Source organism: Schistocerca gregaria, chromosome 7, assembly GCF_023897955.1.
Source record: "Schistocerca gregaria isolate iqSchGreg1 chromosome 7, iqSchGreg1.2, whole genome shotgun sequence".
NCBI classification, from domain to species: Eukaryota; Metazoa; Arthropoda; class Insecta; order Orthoptera; family Acrididae; genus Schistocerca; species Schistocerca gregaria.
This window is the reverse complement of record NC_064926.1, coordinates 394,820,222-394,839,145: the sequence shown is the minus strand read 5'-3', so window position 1 is coordinate 394,839,145 and position 18,924 is coordinate 394,820,222. Positions and strand designations below refer to the sequence as shown.

At 38.3% G+C, this 18,924-nt stretch overlaps 1 protein-coding gene across 4 annotated transcripts in view; it reads left to right on the top strand.

Moving 5' to 3' along the window:
• LOC126281255 (protein ABHD18) overlaps window positions 1-18,924 on the top strand; it is a 167,928-nt gene that overhangs the window by 104,944 nt on the left and 44,060 nt on the right. The window lies entirely within an intron of this gene.

The following is an 18,924-nucleotide window of genomic DNA, read 5'->3' as shown; positions in this document are numbered from 1 at the left end:
GTAGATAAACTCCAGTGGAAGACTGCAGGAGAGACGCTCAGTAGCTCGGTACGGGCTTTTGTTAAATGTTTTGAGAACATACCTTCACCGAAGAGTCAAGCATTATATTGCTCTCTCCTACGTATATCTCGCGAAGAGACCATGAGGATAAAATCAGAGAGGTTAGAGCCCACACAGAAGCATACTGACAATTCTTCTTTCCACGAACAATACGAGACTGGAATAGAAGGGAGAACCGATAGTGGTACTCAGGGTACCCTCCGCCACACACCGTCAGGTGGCTTGCGGAGTATGGATGTAGATGTAGATGCCTCGTGATGACTGGGTGTTGTGTGATGTCCTTAGGTTAGTTAGATTTAAGTAGTTCTAAGTTGTAGGGGACTGATGACCATAGATGTTAAGTCCCGTAGTGCTCAGAGCCATTTGAACCATTTTGAAACAATGGCAGGAAGAGGTGGCTAGGAAATAGCTTCTCCTACTGGAGAACCCATTGGCAGTATTCAGTATGATTTGACAAAAACGGGCATGCATATTTATGACAGCAACTATATGAACCACTATTTCTGCAGTTTTGTTGGTGGCACTCTTCCTTCTTTTGGCAAATCTCCCAGTCTCTCAAATCTTTTGATGATATTAATGAAGGTGGGATGAATTAGACAGTGTCTAGCCAGGAACCGTTCTGTGTACAGTTCTACTGCTTTTGATGCACTTCGTTGACCTTTGCCATTAGAGCATCTCATCCAGTTCTTCGGTAGTAAATGACATTGCAGCCCAGAACGTGGTTAATGCTTTATGAACAGCTCAACTATCTGAATGTTTTACAAGTTACACACTGTAAATGGATTGCAGCATTCCTCATAACAAACTTGATCTTTGCAGACAGTGATTCCGATGCACTTTAATAAACTCCTCGGAAGGGAAACAATTAACTGACAAAAAGTTTCACCTTGATGATACAGATTTCCTTGAGAATAGCCAAATGTCATGTTGCTAATGCCTTCATGGTGCAAGCTTACTTGGAGAGTGCCATAAAATTCTGGTTAGTGAGTCATTCATTGACCACAACACCACTCAAAAATCCATATATACAATGTATTTTTGCTCCATGATTTCTTGTTTGATCAAGAAAAGAGTTATGTTACTGAAACAGTTTTTTGAGGTCTGCTTTATAATAGGGGAGAAAAGGATCATGTAGACAATTTTAGATGTATTGCTATGCCATCAGTGTTTGCTAAAGTCATTGAAAAGGCTGTGTATGTAAGTATAATTGAGGAGCAAATCTCCAAGGTCATGGAACATGTCAGTACATGAAATTACAACATAAAAGTAATAACAGATAAAAATAAATCCCCCATTTAAATCGTAATGGAAAACCAAAAGCTACCTGGAAAAATGTGAGACCAATAAATAAAGAAACAATAGAGACATACAGGCAGAAGCTACAGTTAGTAGACTGGTCTGAAGTGACCTAACAAAAGCATTTGACTGTGTAAATCACCAAATTATTTTACAAAAAGCTGCACATCTCGGTATAAGTGGTGCAGCAGGGAAATGGCTCGACTCATATCTGTCAAACAGGAAACAAAAAGTTGTAGTAGATAGTCAAGATGGTGTCCCAGTATCTTCAGAATGGGGTACCATCACATGTGGAGTGCCGCAGGGCTCAGTTCTGGGCCCCCTTCTTTTTATTATATTTATAAATGATCTTCCTCTATCTACGGAACATTGTAGATTCACCATTTTCGTGGATGACACTACACTACTTATTGATAATTCAGTAGATAAGCTTGAGGTAATGGCAAATAAGGTTTTAAATGAAACGGTGAACTGGTTCAACATTAATGGTCTTATTTTAAATTACTGTAAAACAAACTACATTCAGTTCCACAAAACATCCAAAGATGAGGAAATATTTGTAAAGGTAGGTGCGCAGACAATAACCAGGGTACATTCCTCAAAATACCTAGGCTTGCATATTGATAGCAAACTGAATTGGTCAAACCACATCGTGGATCTGTCCAAAAGACTAAGTTCAGTAACATATGCATTGCGCATTGTTTCTTCTTATAGAAATATGGAAACCATGAAGTCAGCGTATTATGGTTACTTTCATGCAATTATGGCATTTGGAATTATATTTTGGGGAAATCAGCCACTGGCTAAAAAAGTACTGTGTGTACAAAAAAAGAGCCATAAGGATCATGTGTTGAGTCCATCCTAGAGCCACATGCAGGAATCTTTTTAAGAAGCTTGAAATACATACATCCACTGCGCAATATATATTCTCGTTGATGTGCTTCATAAGAAAAGAAAAATCCATCTTTAAGCTGAATAGTGCATATCACAGTCACAATACTAGAAGGAAACATGATATCCACTATGAACAGCCAAATCTAAGTATGGTGCAGAAAGGAGTCCATTTCAGTGGCTGTAAGATTTTTAATGCCCTCCCTTCAAGAATTAAGTGTTTAGTAGATGATGATCTCTTGTTTAAAAAAACCTTAAGGCAGTTCCTATTGCATGGATCATTTTATACATTAGCAGACTTCCTGAACTACAGTGTTTAACATATCATATATTGTAAATTGCAAATGTATGCCCAAATTTGTATTTGTAATACCGAATATTTTGATTGTAAACATATATTTTGCAATATTTATTTCTCTGTAACACTTGTTATTTTGTAATCTTTATCTCTCTCTGAAATGTATTTTTGTAGTGGGACCTAAGGAACTGTTTACTGTTTTTTGTTGTGTAATCTCTATCTATATCTAAAATGTATTTTTTTGTAGTGGGACCTAAGTTACTGTTTACTGTTTTTGTTTTGTTTTATGTATTACCATAAATTGTGGCCAAAAGCTTGTAAAACTGACACGTTCCATATCCTGTGATAGTGTCACAACATGGATCACCGGAACAAGAGATAAATAAATAAATAATAAATCAACTCAGCATATGTTTAGTGAAATTATTCAAATAGTAAACTTGCAGTATTTGAACAAGCACCTGAATGTGGGCTTTGTACGACAGCTTACTATCTATACGGATACCTAGAAAATTTGAACTGTTCAGTTTCACTAAACATATGCCCAGCCTGTGAAATTAAAACATCAGGTTTTATTGAATTGTTTGTTGGAAACTATAAAAACTGAGTCTTACTGTGATTTAGCTTAACTTATTTTCTACAAACCATGAACTTAGGTAATGAACTGCACTATTTGAAACCAGGCCAATGTTGCACACAACATCCTTTACTACCAAGCTAGCATCATCAGCAAACAGATATATTTTAGAGTTACCCGTAATACTAGAAGGCATATCATTTATATAAATAAGGAACAGGAGTGGACCCAACACTGATCCCTGGGGCACCCCCCACTTGACTGTACCCCATTCAGACCCCACATCACAGCTGTTCTCAATATTGTGAATAATGACCTTTAGCCGTCTGTTGCTAAAGTAAGAGGTGAACCAATTGTGAACTACTCCCCGTATTCCGTAATGGTCCAACTTCTGGAGCAATAATTTGTGATTAACACAATCAAATGCCTTAGTTAAACCAAAAAATATGCCTAGCATTCGAAATCTTTTGTTTAACCCACCAGTACCCCACAGAGAAAAGAGAATATAGCATTTTCTTTTGTTAAATGACTTCTAAAGCTGAAGTGTACATTTGATAGCAAATCGTGTGATATATAATGATCAATTATACTTACATACACAGCCTTTTCAATAACTTTAGCAAATACTGATGGCATAGCAATACGTCTAAAATTGTCTACATTATCACTTTCTCCATTTTTATTAAGCAATTTTAGCACTGAGTACTTTAATCGTTCAGGAAACTGACCACTCCTAAAGGAAAAATTCCAAATATGGCCAAATACAGGGCTAACATGCATACCACAGTACTTTAATATTCTGCTAGGCACTCCATCATATCCAAGAGAGTCTAGTCTTTAGTGATTTAATTATTGACTCAATCTTCCCCTTGCCTGTATCACAGAGGAGTATTTCAGACATAAATCTTGGAAAGGCATTTGCCAAGAAAGTTGTATGATTCCCTGTAGAAACTAAATTTTTATTTAATTCACCAGAAATGCTCAGAAAATGATTGTTAAATACTGTACATATATCTGATTTATCAGTAACAGAAATATTTTTAGTACGAACTGACTTTATATCGTTGACCTTGTGCTGCTGACCAGACACTTCCTTCAAAACTGACCATAAGGTTTTAATTTTATCCTGTGAATTAACTATACTATTTGTATACTAACTACTGTTTTCCTTCCTAATAACATTTTTAAGCAGCGCACAATACTGTTTGTAATGGGGTACTGTAGCTTGATTGTGACTACTTCTAACATTTTCATATAATTCCCACTTCCCGCATGATATCTTTATCCCATTAGTCAGCTACCCGGGCTGCCTCTTACTGCTAGTACCCCATGTACAACATTCTAATGGAAAACAACTCTCAAAGAGTGTGAGAAATGTGTTAAGGAAAGCATTATATTTATCATCTACACTATCACCACTATAAACATCCTGTCATTCTTGTTCCTTGACAAGGGTATAAAAAACTCTCTATTGCTGTTGGATTAACTTTCCTGTATAGTTTGTAATTATATGTGTCATTTGTTTGAGTACAAAAGCCCTTTAGTGTTAAAATTTGTGCCTCATGGTCTGAAAGGCCATTTAACCTTTTACTAACAGAATTCCCACCTAGTAATGAAGAATGAATAAAAAACAGTCTGCATTATATCATATCATTTCTTTTTCTTGCACCATCATATACAAAATTTATATTGAAGTTACGACATATAACTAATTTCTGGTACTTCCTAATAAGTGCATCAAGAACCATCTCTAGCTTGAGCAGAAACGCTCTGAAGTGAGAATTAGGGGACCTATAAACAACAACAATTAGAAGTTTAGTTTCACTAAATTCAACTGCCCCTGCACAACATTCAAATATCTATTCAGTGTAGTGTCGTGATACATCTGTGGACTCAAATGGAATACTGTTTTTTACACACATAGCCACTTCCCCACCCCACAAGGAATTCCTTGAAATTCACCCAGCTAATCTGTATCTTGGTGAAGGAAACCTTTGAATTGTCAAATTATTTAAGTGGTGCTCTGATATACGAATAATTTCAGAGTCAACATCTATAAGCAGTTCACTAACTTTATCTCTAATACCTCTCATATTTTGATGAAATAGTCTAATTCCTTCTCTGCTTGGAAACATGACGTGCTATGAAGGTGAGTCCTTAGTGAAGGTGAGTCCTTAGTTAGTGACTTCCTTTAAGGAGGTATACCTATGAGCTGACTTCAATCTAAAAAGGTGCACCTCTAACACCAACTACTACAGGAATTTTTTCATGTGTGATCCCACTACCACCCACTACACTTCCACCTATAAGCTTTGCCAGCCCCCCCCCCCCCTTCTCATACCTATTGAGGTGCAGGCCATGCCTAGTGAAACCCAATCTACTGATTAGACCCACACGACTGAAATGTGACCCATGCCCTCCGCCATGAGCGCCCTCTCCAGTCCCATCTTAATGCACCAAACAGCCTCATTAAGATGAGGCTGATCATGGCGCTGAAACAGTTGCACAAAATTCACATTAGTTCCACCAGTTTGAGTAGCTATCTTTACCAGGTCACCATCTACATGATATTCCCCATCCCTATCCAGACTGTTCCCTGCTCCACCTCCTATCACTACCTGGTCCTTCTTTGTAAAATTCCTACATAGCGCCCTTATGATGTCAGTCACATGAGCCAACCCTACACTAGGCTTCACAATGCTGGTGACGTGGTACTCACTCCCAAACACTTTCTGCAACTGCTGGCTTACAGCTCTTCCATGCAAACTACCTAGCAGCAGAACCTTCTTTCTGTTAGGCTTTAAAGCTGACCTAGGCCTCCTAATTGCTGAGGACTGCTGCATGTTCCCTACATCTACAGCTACAAGACGTTCCTATCCACTCAACTTTGACATTTGGTCAAATCTATTGCATATACCAGGGTGTATATGAACCGGGACAACTGGGAAGAACTCGGAAATTTTTTAGAATCCCGGGAATTTTTCATTGTTTTAGTTTTCTGTTAAATTTTTGTTATTTTAACTGGTAAGAATCAATACTCTCACAAAGGATATTACTGTATCCTGCTACAGCAGAATAATACTTCAACAATGAAACATAAACAAGAGAAAAAATGGAAATAACTCAAATTACAAAGTAAATGTGCGGTATGCAACAACGACACACAGTGCTTATGCAAGCATCTGCCAACAGCAAAAAGTTTCAAAGGCTTTAGGAAGACTATGCAATGCTTCAAAACAACAAATTGGCTCCAATGAGTGTAAAGTCACAAATGTTTACATTAGATTCATTTTAGCAGTTACGAACAGGCTCATGTGCATGCACAGTTGAGTTTTGTGTGAGTAGTAAATCCTCCCGCCTCTGGCTACCGGTAAAAAAGGGGGCACCAAATTCATATTTTTGAGGAAACAAAAAACTTGTTTCACAAAGTGCCTAGGATTCAGCACACCTTTGTCTATCAATTGTTCATATGATTTTGAAATGCATCCCAGTTGCTTTTTGCACGTTTTTGAACACATTTTAATTTGATTTCTGACTGAATCATAAGTTGATTTATGAATGCGTGGATAGTGTACGTGATGTCTCTGTCAGGAGAATCCTCGTCGCATCTAGAAAGAAACTTTCCGCAGACAAAAGGAGACAGGGCTATATGAGCTGAGCGGAGAAAAGCCAAACGGATGAATGCCAGTCGCTGTCTGATTATGTGGTTGATTGTGTTTGTGAATTATCAGCGTTGCTATAATTACTAGCGAAATCCATAGATTCCGACTTCCAGAATGGAAATAAACGACTAACAGGAATAACAGGTGAGAAAGATTACGTATTAACTTCCCATTGTGTCCAAGAAAATGAAATTTTGACAAAAAATTTTAGGCCAGATCGCTACACTAGTAAGGACCAGTTGTACAGTCCCTGGCTAGCAGCCGTTTAAGTTCTGTTTTGGAAGTAATGAAACTGGTGCGTGTGAATGAAATGTGAAACTACTTCCTAACATAAACATTGTTGCTTGTAGTAGACCTTACAGGCATTTGATATTGGTACTTTGTGAATTATATTCTGTCATGTTATAAAAATGACCATTTGTGTCAAAACAGTCTCGTTTAATTGGTGGGTGTTAGAAAATTGTTGCAATGTTAGAAAGGCCTATTTTGTTTTACCTAGCAGACAGTGACAAGATAGACGTAATCAGATCGAGAAACCACACCAGTCTTGAGTATTATTTGTATTAACAGCTTTTTCAGTATGAGATAAGGACATTTTGATTTTACATGTAGCAAAATGTTTGACAAACTTGGATGAAGTAATAGATTCTTTCGCCAAAAGGAAAGCAAGCTGTGAAAAGCTATAGCAAGATTAGAGAGAAAAAATGCTAGGAGCTAAGGATTGAAGAAATGTGTACTTTCTTGTTTGTCTCTTGTCTTTATTGGTTTTATGTATCCTATATTTAATTTTATGTCACTCAAAACAGCAATTTATTAGCAAATAGGCAATAAAGAGTGCAAATTTTCTGAAGAGTTCGTTTTCTGATACAAGTAATCCCATCCACCATTAATTGCGAGATCATTTTGTAAGTGGGGCAGCCTGTCAAACCGGCCAACTGGGGGCAGGAGAGGCACCACAGGACATTTCAATTTCCACTGTCCTGAATATAGTTTGATGGCATCCATTACAAAATATACATGTTTCAATTCCTAAGAGCGAAATACAGTGACGTGTGATAGAAAAATGCTGTATGAAGAGGCGTAGCACTGCACTTCAGCACACTTAAGACCAAATAACATGTCTTACATTTCCTCGAACACATGTTTTATGTTTCAGACTTTTTAGAAAGACGTGCACCACAAGATGAACGTATTTTTGAAAATTCGAATTTTTTAGTTTTGACCCGATTAGCAAATTCATAGATCCAGGGCTGATGCGCAGATTAGTCTTGTGTTATAGTGGGTAGTCTCTACGTGACCCGTGTTTACATTTAGTCATTTTGCTGTTTCCCCTTTGTTTACTCTCACGTCAAATGAAAACAAAACGGATATTTGTGGAAAACAAAATGGATATCTGTGGCCGGGAGCGATCGAGTGAATTAAAATACATTCACATAATTACGGAAGGCAAAAATATGTTATTAGTTTCAGATTTTGTTTTATTTCCACCTTTCTGACAGTCAAGAATTAGTCGCCTCGCAGAACAACGAAGTTATTTTTGTCTGTTTGCTAAAGAAATTTGCCTTTTATTAACCTTTTCTACAGAGGTAGTCAATGTATTTGAAATGAAATTTTTAATTCCACAGTACTGGTTAGTTTCAACTGTTTGCTGCATTTCTACATCTACATGACTACTCTGCAATTCACATTTAAGTGCCTGGCAGAGGGTTCATCGAACCACAATTAGATTAGATTAGATTAGATTAATACTTGTTCCATAGATCATGAATACGACACTTCGTAATGATGTGGAACGTGTCGGGTTAATAAAAGATGTCTGTACAAGAAATTACATTTTTTTATTTTACTTACTTTATATCTAAAAATTCAGCCAATGAGTAGAAGGTGCACGTTTTTATCTTCTAGAACGTATGGTATAATGCCATAAGAGAGAACCAAACATGATATAATACAGTACTGGTGCTCCAAGAAAATTTACATCCCAAAAACCACACTGAAAAGCTTAAAATCAGGTCGAGGTCTACTTCATTGGGAATGTGGACATACGAATATACACTTTAAATGTGCACATTTTAGTATGGTTCACGAAATTCCGATGCTCTTGGAGTATCCTCTGATGTCTAGATAATGTATGGTCTTTCAATGTTTTGCACGTACGTACATATGGGCTTGTCCACAACTCGTGGTCTTGCGGTAGCATTCTTCCTTCCCGCGCACCGTGTCCCGTGTTTGATTCCCACCGGGGTCAGGGATTTTCCCTGCCTCGAGATGACTGGGTGTTGTTGTGTTGTCTTCATCATCACCTATATTTTGGCTTAAACTTATACTTTCTGATTGTATATTAATTGCTGTTGTAATAAAGTTTACTGCACCAGTTCACCGCATTATGGTCGGAGGAAGACAATGGCAAACCACCTCTGCTAGGACCTTGCCTAGTCAGCGGTGCGGGTCTTCCACAACATCCCCTACCCTCCTCGGAGTATGAGACATCATCATCATCATCATCATCATCATCACCACACACGGGCTTACTACATCATGGTAGCTGTGCAAGCACGGTGTTGCCTGTTATCTGCGCTCTCTGGGAACTGCTGAAACGAACCTATTTCTACAAGTTGCGGGAAAATATTGTGAATGGTAGTTTGAAAAGCGTTACTTTCAAGGTAAATATCCTTTTATGTAAGTTGGACTGGGTGTGGAAATGTTCCATGAATTTCTTAAATCACCGAGCATTTGACTCTCATTTAAAAATCAGCTCTTTGATGATGATCCACTTAGAAGAATTTCGAACGTTGAAGATCAGACATTTATGTCATTATTAAAAATTTTAAAGTGTAACATGCGCAGAAAAGGTCAACATTATACGTGAAAGCTTAGCTTCTCTTGCAGCTTATTAACTTTAGAGACCAATATTATCTATGAAAGCTTTGCTTTTCTTGTAGCAACACTATGTATATTAATTTAAACTATTAACTTTCCCTGTTTGTGTTCCTGTTGCTGTTGGCTGACTACATCACGTGTCCTATGCTCTAAATATCTGCTGTCATTGGCTGGCGAGATCACGTGACATGAGCTATGACTGGCTTACGAAAGCACATCACAATCTCGATTTTAATGATTCAGAAAGTAACATGCGGTGTTTGGTGGAATTCCAATGTATACTTTCATAATACGAAAACATGCAATGTACATGTCGCTGCACATCAAAGATATTTCCAAAACATGTCTTTTTCCCTGAGTTTCGTTTTCTAAAGTGCCAGGAAATTCTATGCCCATGTATAAAACCATAATAATTCAAAGGATTAATAAGTTTTGCAATTCCAAGGGAAAATATACTGTCACTTAACATGGAAAATGTGTGTTTTCACCCGGGAGAAAGTGTATTTTTAACTGGGAAATCCGGGAAAAATCCAGGATTTTTTTTACTTGTCCATATATACACCCTGATATTTGCAGAGTGTAACTGTCTGAATAACTCCTCCTCCTAACTGCCTTGTTGCCAACTGTCAGTTCCCAGTCCCGAACACCCTTCACCTCCTCAACCTATCTACTTTGTCCTTTGCGCTTTGTAACTGCACCTGAAGGGCACAGATCTTATGCTCCTGCTCATCTATCAACTTATTTCTACCACAGAGTCATGCACGCAAAAATGGATTGAAGTGTCTGTAATGGTTTAAGATGAATTTGAGATGAAAAAGTTAATTGCCTTGTTTTGTGTGTGTGTGTGTGTGTGTGTGTGTGTGTGTGTGTGTGTGTGTGTGTCAGGGGAAGGGTCATATACATGTGCATCTATGCACATATACAGTATTGCTCACAGTTTGTTCTACCCAGTATCTAAATAGACAGAAATAGTTTTTTTGAAGTCAGTAGCTATTTCAACTGTGGCAAGTGTATCTGCTCCACCACCAAACCCCTCAACACAAACACCAAACATTTTCCCCATGTATTCCTCTCCCGCAGCTACCCACTAGATCTTACTCACAGACAGATCTCCCAGGGAGGATCCTCCTCATGAATTCTGATTAATATAGTTCTCACTTTCAAAAAAACTCAGAAGTAAACACACACACACACACACACACACACATACACATACACACACACCTCCCCTGTCACCCAATACAGCTGGGACTTGAATCCTTCCTTTTCTGTTGTCTTGCAAACTTCATTACATCCTAGTCAAATCTTATGACATTCCCAAACCATTATTCCTACCCAAGGTTCCTAGCCCTGAAGAACTCCCTATATGAAACCTGCCACATGCACATGAAGACTACCATCTACTCCAGCACAATCATTGATAAATCTTACAATATCAAAGGGAAAAGCAACTTGCAAACTCACACAAGTTGTTTATCAACTTACTTGTATCCACTGCATATCATTTTATATTGCAATGACCATCACTAAACATCCTGAGTGCATGAATGTACGTAAAAGAACTCTCCACCTGTTGTTTCACATGCTTTTGAACCTGACACAAAATACCTGAATGCTTGCCACACCACACAGGCTATTTGAATTCTCCCATCTGATGCTAGTTTCCCTGAACTCTGGAAACTGGAACTTCCTTCTGACACATTCTTGCAACCCAATATCCTCTTGAACTTAACTTCCATCAATACATTCCTTCCTTTAATTTATTATCATCATCAGCTTTTCATTATATTGGTGGAGAGGTCTCAACACATCCTTTTGCAACATTTTGAACTAGGAGCACACCCCATTGAACTGCAAGGTTATGCCAATGTGCAAAATATCGGCACACAACTGAGCTCCGGATACTGTTCAATGAACAAGTCCAAGACATGTGAAGGTAATGCAACAAAATCTTGAGATCGGAGTCTGCTTTTGTGGCCTGTGCAATTTTTCTGTAGTGCAAGGGAAAAGATTCCGGCAGTTCAGAGTCCTGTGCATTGAATTGCAGCAGATGCATGAAAATTAGTGTCTAGGCCAATCAGAAGGTGAGATAAGGCATCTGCATTGCAATGCTTTGCCATAGGTCTATACACAATTTTACACTGATACTGCAAAAACGAGAAAGCCCATCATTGCAATTTTTTAGCAGTGCCTGTAGGAACTGGCTTTGATGGATGAAAAAAGGACTGCTTGTGATCTGTCATGAAAAAGACATTGCAACCATACAAATAGTGATGGATTTATGTCACACCATATGCAATAGTGAGAGCCCCTTTTTCGATCTGTGATTAATTGCAGTGAGTTAACGTTAACAACTTGGAGGTAAAAGCAATAGGCCTGTCTTGTACACCAATTCTCTGCGAAAGCACAGCGCCGATTCCATAGGAAGAAGTGTCGACTTGCGAAGCTACTGGCTTGGCAAGGTCAAAACGCATTAAACATCTGTCACTAAGAAAAGCATTTTTAAGTTCCTTAAATGCGTCTCGGCAGTCTTTATCCACACAAAAGATACATTCTTGCAACTCAGACAATGCAACGGAGCCGTGATCTGAGCAGTATTTGATATAACCAAATGTAGTATGTCACCTTGCCTAGTACTGACTTCAATTCAGACACATTACGAGCAACAGGCAGATCACAGATTGCAACTAAATGAGATTGGAGGTGCTACACATCCTGACCGTTTATCCCGTGTCCTAAGTACTGTAGTTCATTTTGAAAAATGTCACACTTTATGAGACGACACTTGAGTTCTTGTGATTAAGCAAGCTGGGATCCCTTTACTTCTTCTCTTGTTTTACCATCTGCCTCCTTAAATTCATTTTTTCATTTTTGACTAATTACCATTAACATACATGACTATAATCTGCATTTTCATAAAAGAGAAAGGTTGGCTCTCAGTCTTAAAGATCATAGCTCCAGATCTAATTTTGTGCTTAGTTTTGTTTATGCAATTAATTTTCTAATTTATATCAATTATTCCTAGTTAATACTTTTGTTATAGGATGAAGTCAGTAATTGTTTTGTGACTTAGATTCTTTTGTTGACTTATAAATAAATATAAATACTGTACTAATTATAAACATTTGGTAGAAAAACTACTGCCATTCTTAAAGTATGTATTTGGCTTATTTAAAAACATGTTAGCAAAGCCAGCCCTTATTTAATACCAAAATATTTACTAGGTTTGTCAAAAGCATTGTTTGCATAACTATATCTGTTAATCTCATTATTTAAACAAATAATTCGGCCGAACCTTTGTGATGGAAGGAACTGTTAAAAAGGAGAAATTTCTCAATGTAATCGGTTAATTGATTGAGTTATGTTTTAATTGTAATTTCTGTAACATAAATATCAAACAATGTAAAATTTCAGTACCTATTATTGTGAGGATGTATAAAGGCCCGATTTTTGGTCCTGAGACAGTCAGTCCATGGCTGAGTTTCAGATAGGAAATCTGTATCAGTTAGAGTAACAATAATGTAGTGGAATTAGTGTAACACAAATAGGCCATGTGTTAAAACTATGACAGTGTGTTCACTTTATATGCGAAAAAGTGAACTGTGTGGTTAGGTATTTACTGCTTATACATGCCGATGTTTGCCTGCAAATTATTAATGATGCTTATCAAAAGTTAACCAGTAATGAACTGGCCTTATAACGGTGTAATATTGGGTTGGTTGGTTGGTTTGGGGAAGGAGACCAGACAGCGTGGTCATCGGTCTCATCGGATTAGGGAAGGATGGGGAAGGAAGTCGGCCGTGCCCTTTCACAGGAACCATCCTGGCATTTGCCTGGAGTGATTTAGGGAAATCACGGAAAACCTAAATCCGGATGGCCGGACTCGGGATTGAACCGTCGTCCTCCCGAATGCGAGTCCAGTGTAATATTGGGGGTTGTGAACTGAAAGTAAAGAACTGTGAAACACAACTGTGCAATTCTCAGCTACATTATTATAGTAGTCAGTGTTGGACTTCCTCCCCCATTTTTCAGCCAGTATAACAATGTAGTACATCGACACCAAGGACTATCAACAAAGAAATAAAGCAGGTGAACATCACATCCTGCTTCTGACAACACTCATAAGAGAGTACGCAAATTGGCAATGTGTTCCTCAGGCGTATAACCTGAGACGACAATATCATCAAGGTAGTTTGAACAAAATGGCACTTTTGCAGTCAGCTGTTCCAAGTAACGTTGATAAATGGTGGGGGAGGATGCACTGCCAAAGGGCAAACACAAATGGTTGAACAGTCATAAGTGTGTATTTTCAACAAACACTTTCTGTGATTCTTCATCCAATGGAATTTGCAAGTAGGCATCACACAAATCTATCTTAGGAAAGAAACGTCCTGCACCAAGCCTGTTCATGAGTTCATCAGGGTGAGGTTACGGATAAGTATCAACTACTATCTGTGGGATGACTGTAGAATTTAAGTCATCACAAATGCGAATGCAACCAGTAGGCTTAGGCAACAAAATGAGAGGACTTGCCCATTGATAAGCTTGAATGAAAGCAATTACACCATTATCTTGCAATTCTTTGACTTCACCGGCTGCTTTATCTCTTAAAGCAATTGGAACAAGGTGGGCCCAGAAAAACTTAGGCTGTGCTTTGTCTTTCAGTGTAAAATGCACTGGATTCTAAGTCCAAACAAATCAAATGCATCTAAACCAAATATGTTCTTGCTGTCTCTCGACTTCGGCACAGCAAAATTCACTGTCCTGCTTTGAGATTTGTGAGTGTCAGGCAAACTACACTGTCCGAGGACTGGAATTCTGTAAATGCTGGCTGGATTTAGAAAGTTGTGGTGAGCCTAACTTTTTGTATGTGGCACGGTTAAGTAAAGTACATAGGCACCTGTGTTTAACTGAAAGTTTACACAATGGTCAGCAAATATTTCGTTACAACATCGTTCCGCAGCACTAGGACAAAAAGGAGGCACAACCTTAATCTGACTTGTCTCAGAACCTGTTGTAGAATTTGAAAACACAGCATTCAGTGTGTGTGCATGGGTCTGTTTTTTCTGGGAATGGGCAAAATAGGTGTTTTTGTGCCTTTGCAAACAAACTGCTTCACACAGCCTTTTTTATCCCACATGTGTAACACATTGCGTTACATGATGGGTAATCCTGCCTTTTGTGGTGAGCAAAACATCTACGGCAAGATTTCATTAAATTCACAGGCCTGTTTACATGTCTTCATGGCTGTCTGCTTGACTGTGAATGTGATCGTTGTTGTGGCTGCTTGAGGTGGTTGCGAGCAGGGGGTGACTCGACCAAACAAATCGGGGCCTGGGCAAACTTATCAGCCACTACGGCACCCGAATCATATTGCTCTAAGATTTTCAGTACTTAAGGAAGTGATGGATCAGAGTACTTTAAGATCTGTTCCCGTATTCTGCTATCTTGGACACTTAATGTTATTGCACCCTGAGTCATTAAATCACTGTAAAAGTTACCACAACTACACTTAAATTTACACTTCCTAGTTATGCCCGTTAATTCTGTGTACCACTAATGGTATATCTCTTCCCGATTTTTCTGCAAGCGAAACAACTGATACCTAGCTGCAGCTACTTGGACTTGTTGGTCGTAACATTGGTTTAATGCTGCGATTACTTGATCCTAGCTGTGTTCATCAGGAGATGCAGTTGGGAATAGTTTTTATATTAACCTGTATGCTGGGGACCCCGCAATCAAAAGGAACTATTGTAGCTTTACAGTAACGTGAACATGATGAACGTGAAAATGTGCTTGGAACTGAGTCAGGTATTCAAGACATTCCTCTTCTGTGTCCTTAAATTGCTGGAACAGTGGTATACTGGTCGGCAGCATTGATTGGGCTGGTTGTTGTTGTGTGTCCGACGTAGCTTGTATAGTCAACAGTTGTACCATTGTCAGCAGGACAGTCGTTTCTTGGTTCTGAAACTGAAAACTTGTGTGAGATCCATAACATTGGCCATCTGCAGCTGGGGCGTGGGGGCGGGGGAGTGTAAGGGGCAGATAATTCATAGTTTACACAAATATGTTATATCCAAATACAAGCAAATCCTCTGAAAAGAGAAATTTGACTAGTTCTGCTACTCTCCTCCTGGAATACATGCAGAACGCAACAACAAATTAGCAAATAAAAGAATACAATCCACGTGCAAATTAAAACACAAGAGAAGCAAGCAAAATCTTCAGCCAAGTTGATTATCTTTGATCAACACTGAATTATTCTTGTGCATTTGCAGTATGCTTGTTGCCACTGTAGATCTTGTACCATAGGAAGCAAGGGAGAGAATGTTGTTATGGGTGGCTGGTATCCTCTTTGTAGAACACAAATGCTGCACACATAGATTAGTATGGTTCTTTATTTACTAGAACTGAGACATTTACTTATCTTGAAAAGAGACCATGAGTTGTGGTATAAGCTCATCAGCAATAGACCTCTTGCAGACACTATCAGCATTCTTGCTATCGCAAACTTTAGTTTCATTGCTAGTTTTGATCTGGTCACTATGCAAGGTCGTAGCTTGAGTCAGTGAGTGAGTGACTGACTGAGCTGGTGACTAAGATTCTCTGGTCTGTGGCAACGGCCTAAAACTTTTGGTTGAGACGGTGTTGGCGGCGTGTTGTTGCGAGTCTGTCTTTGGCCTCTCTCGTGGTAGGCATGCATGATCAAGCACCTACTATTGATCTTTGCTCTACATCTTTGCCGACCAGTGCCCTGGTGACAGCTCATGCCATGCATCACTACACTCTTGTAGTCTTCACTGCTTATATCACAGCTCATCACGTGTAAGATTTTCTCATTGAAGTAGCAAAATCTTGTTCCTCCAAGAGGTCATTTTCCCTCAGGGTGTTCTACAACTACTTGATAGATATTTATTTCTTTTGGCGCTCAAAGTGCATGTCCAATCCAATTAAATCTGCCAGCCTTAATTTTGGATACACTGTCTGGTTTTCTATATAGATCATATACTTCATTGATAATATTGTCTGTTCTGGAATCTGTCAAATATCTTCCTCAGAATTGTCATTTCAAAGATTCTTAATTTTGCTACTTCCGATATATGGGGTGTCCTAGGAGGAGAGGTCAATATTCAGGAATATGATAGTAATGATTATCCGAAGCAAAACAAATGGGTTCTAAAATGCAAACCTTAAGAGCTGTGAACCCTCTTCATCTTTGATACTGTGAAACAAATCTCTTCTACTGCAAGCTCTCTGCTTTCCATGTTTTGAGAAGTTGTATAACGGACCAAAACATGAAAATAAGTCCAATAAACACAGGCTCAAAATTGTATACCTTAAGAGTTACAAGCACTTGGTCATCATCAGTATTGTGAAACACCTCTCATCTACTGAACAGCTTTTAAGGTATGCACTTTAGAGCCCATGTGTATGACACTTTTGTGCTTCAAATGATTACTCCTGTAGTACCTGAATATTAACCATTCCTCATAGGACACCCTGTATATATCATCATCATCATCATCATCATGTACATTTTCAGTGTAGATATCTTTGCCTATTCTGAAAGCAATCTTTGTGGTCATTCTATCTTTTTTTCTGCCATTGGGGCTGTAGTCACAGATTTGCCCTGATATCCACCTTTGATGATCATTCCATTCCTTTGTAGACTTTTTTGGGGAGAATTAATGCCCTTTGCTTTTCTGATATCTATATTGTAGACAAAATGCAATCTACACATGATCTGTCAAGTTTAAAACCGTTTTGTTCTTCTATCAGAAGAGTCTCTGTTAAACCATTTAATCTTTTGGAGAGTACCTTGGCAAATATTGTTATACCCACAGTGCTTATTGTGAGGTTTTCTGACCATCTTGTACCTTCAGTGGAGCAAACAATGGGATGACTCTCAACAAAATTCTTTTTTTGCTGTATCACACTACTCTACTAAAGTAGTAGTGCCATTCATCAAATACAAAATAACAGTTTATTATTTCTTCATAAACATAGACAAATACAGACAAGCAGGACTGATCAATCTCATTCTCACACCAGAAACAATTTAATTTCCCACTGACATTCTTGTCAGCTCTACGTTCTGGTCCTCAGTATTCCTAGGGAGCTAGCTGCATAAGGCCTGGGGTCTCTTTGCTGCTACTTACGATGATGTCATGGGCAGCCCATTTGTTCTCAGTGCCGCATGTAGCTCGAAAGCAAAACCTCAGACAAGAATACAACTGCAGACTACGAAAACAAAACAGTTCTAAAAATGAAATAAAGATAATTATCTTCTTAACAAGAAACACTCTAAATCTCAACTCGTTCTTCTTGTCCATTTATTTGAAGTTACACAACATGGTTATAAAATTAACATATGTAAGGGAGACTTTGTACCCTTACATTATACCTCTACAGTTATTGCTGTAATTTTCATCTTTTTCTTTAAGTACAAGCAAGACTACTGAGCTCTGCCAATCTTCTGGAACATGACCATTCTTCCACCATAGATTTATGAAGTTTAGAAGCCTAATCTTAAGATTTTCATGGGCATTTTTAATAAGCTCAGTATTTATTTTGTTTTCTCATGCATGCTTTCTGTTTCTCATGGTTCCATTGCATCTTCCTGTTCTTTCAAGGAGATTGGATCTATATTCCCATCTGACTGAGCTGCTACAATATTTTCTTCTTTCCCCGTCTATAGGTTTTGGCAGAAGTCTAGACATGTTTCATAGGAGATATTATTCCAGTGTAAGTTATCTTTCTCTTTTTAGCTGAGAGCCTCTACCGTTGTGTAAGCTCTGCTGTGCACTAAAGACCTCATTGTCATGCACCCAAGAAACCTTATCATCATCATCAGCATCACCACCACCACCACCACCACGATCATCATCATCATCATCCGAGGAATGCCCCCCCTCCCCCAATCTACCTTTTCACTCTTCTCATTTCTCTTTTAACTAATGCTATTTGTCTCTTATATTCATTATTTTCTTGTATTGAGATAATTAAAATAAGCATATTTTTCCCCCTAATCATTGCTGCTAGGTTTTCATTCCATACAGGGAGCCTTCTTTTGTTTGTTTATTTCTTCCTCTTTCCTATAGCTTCTTTTATTATTACATCACTAATTTCTTTCTATTCTTCATTTATGTTTACATGTATTTTTAATCTTTTTAACTTTTTCATCCATTCTCCATTGATATAAATGTTTCACATTGTATCTTGCAGAAGATGTATTTTAAGGACTTTCTCTCCTGATGGGT